Source organism: Mobula birostris, chromosome 13, assembly GCF_030028105.1.
Source record: "Mobula birostris isolate sMobBir1 chromosome 13, sMobBir1.hap1, whole genome shotgun sequence".
NCBI classification, from domain to species: Eukaryota; Metazoa; Chordata; class Chondrichthyes; order Myliobatiformes; family Myliobatidae; genus Mobula; species Mobula birostris.
The window spans coordinates 95,180,715-95,183,152 of NC_092382.1; the positions used below are offsets into that span (position 1 = coordinate 95,180,715).

The 2,438-nt window shown below is 48.2% G+C and overlaps 2 non-coding genes across 2 annotated transcripts; both read right to left on the bottom strand.

Moving 5' to 3' along the window:
* Window positions 1–393: 393 nt before the first annotated feature.
* Window positions 394–466, bottom strand: trnak-uuu (transfer RNA lysine (anticodon UUU)). Its single transcript has one exon. It is a non-coding gene; the product is annotated as a tRNA-Lys (tRNA).
* A 1,224-nt stretch (window positions 467–1,690) lies between these two features.
* trnak-uuu (transfer RNA lysine (anticodon UUU)) lies at window positions 1,691–1,763 on the bottom strand. The gene has a single exon. It is a non-coding gene; the product is annotated as a tRNA-Lys (tRNA).
* Between the last annotated feature and the right edge of the window lie 675 nt (window positions 1,764–2,438).

A 2,438-nucleotide genomic window follows, 5' to 3' on the forward strand; every position in this document is an offset into this window, starting at 1 on the left:
CAAGCAACTCGCTGATTTACGATGTTGCCAATGTCACCCATAAGCCCAGACCTCTAGTTCCAATCTCACCCAGGATCAGTGGGGCGGCACTTTCCCCCGCCCCTCTCCCCCCCCCTCAATAGATGCTGCCTGACCTGCTGAGTTCCCGCAGCATTTTGTGTCTGTTGCTTTGGATTTCTAGCAGCTGCGGATTTTCTCCCGTTCAGTGGGAAAATCCTGCTTGCATTAACCCTAGCGACACCCTTGTACACTGGACTCCCATGCAATCTTTCCCTATAAACCAGGTTCCCGTTTTCTGCATTTCAATCTTACTGAGAGATCTTCGGTGTAGGTAGGCGATTGCATTTCGTGGGCTGGCTGAGAACGTAATGGTGGACGTAACAATAAAGTCAGCGCCTGAACAGGGACTTGAACCCTGGACCCTCAGATTAAAAGTCTGATGCTCTACCGACTGAGCTATCCAGGCTCCGTGCTGGATGCTGGGAAGAATAACTTTCACAAATATAGCATTCTACTTCGAGAGAAAGTGTAGTGTAGCTTGAGACATCGACAGAGACAACAGCGCCTCTTTCACCTCAGAAGGTTGATATGGACCCCCAAATCCTAAGGACTTTCTACAGGGGCACAATTGAGAGCATCCTGTCTGGCTGCATCACTGCCTGGTATGGGAACTATACTTCCCTCGATCGCAGGACTCTGCAGAGAGTGGTGCGGACAGCCCAGCGAATCTGTAGATGTGAACTTCCCACTATTCAGGACATTTACAGTGACAGGTGTGTAAAAAGGGCCCGAAGGATCATTGGGGACCCGAGTCACCCCAACCACAAACTGTTCCAGCTGCTACCATCCGGGAAACGGTACCGCAGCACTGAAGCCAGGACCAGCAGATCCCGGGACAGTTTCTTCCACCAGGCCATCAGACTGATTAATTCGCTCAATTGTGTGTCTATTGACTGTCCTGTTGTACATACTATTTATTTCAAATTACTGTAAATTGCACGGTGCACATTTAGACGGAGACGTAATGTAAAGATTTTTACTCCTCATGTATGTGTCGCCCCTCAATGCTGAGGCTGTGCCCTCTTCTCCTTGACCACCGCCTCCCCCTCGTCCCGCGACCATGGGAAACATCCTTTCCATGTCTACCAAATCCAGGCCTTTCAATATTCGAAAGGTTTCAATGAGATCCCCCCGTCATCTTTCTAAATTCCAGCGGGTACAGACCCAGAGCCATCAAATATTCCTCGCATGATAACCCTTTAATTCCTGGAGGGATAGAAGCTGTCCTTGGGCTTGCTAGTACGTGCATTGAAACTTCCGCATCTTCTGCCCAATTAGAGGCTGGAAGGAATGTCCGATGTGGGCCGAGTCCATGGATGGGAGGTTACTTCTCGTGATGCGCTGAGCCGTGTGTCCACAACTCTCTTCCCCTTCTTTTTGTCGTCTTTCATGTGTTACCAAGTCACAATGCATCCGGACTGGCTGTTTTCACTGGCGCGTCTGTAAAAATTGCTGGCGTCATCGTCATGCAGTTTTACGATTAAAAGAACGCTATAGGTTTACGGACTCTGGCAGCTTCTGTCGGACTGTCTGTCTTTCTTTCCCGATAAAAACGCTGTCGCACGCATCTCCTTTGAAATTGCTCCCACTTGTTTTATGTGCTGGAAACGTGAATTCAAAAAAAATTCAGCGCCCGAACAGGGACTTGAACCCTGGACCCTCAGATTAAAAGTCTGATGCTCTACCGACTGAGCTATCCGGGCTTTCGAGAGCTGTCAGGCGCGCCCTCTGCTGCCGGATGTGCCCCCCTACACCGCCTGCGTTCTTTGGTGTGATAAGTTAGTAAATTGGTTAATTATTATAAAAATCATAAAATCAAAAGAAGTAGGAACATAATTAGGCCATTCGGCCCGTCGAGACTGCTCCGCCATTTCATCATGGCAGATCTATTTTCCTCAACCCCAGTTCTCCGGACTTTTCCCGTAGCCTGTCACGCCCTGCCTAATCACGAACTGATCAACTTTCGCATTTAGTTTCAAGTTCTTGCATTATTGGAACCTGTTGGAGCACAACTGATCAGAGATGGTGTCACGGTTGCAGAAAAGGAGGAAGGTATGGAGGGATTGTCTACTGAGTCTCTGTGGGTGGAAGTTTGGAACAAGAAGGGGTCAATAACTTTACTGTGTGTTTTTTTGATAGACCACCCAATAGTAACAGGGACATTGAGGAGCAGATAGGGAGACAGATTCTGGAAAGGTGTAATAATAACATGGTTGTCGTGGTGGGAGGTTTCAATTCCCAAATATTGATTGGCATCTCCCTAGAGCGAGGGGTTTAGATAGGGTGGAGTTTGTTAGGTGTGTTCAGGACACATTGTGTATTTCCTGACACAATATGCAGGTAAACCTACAAGAGGAGGGATTGTACTTGATCTGGTA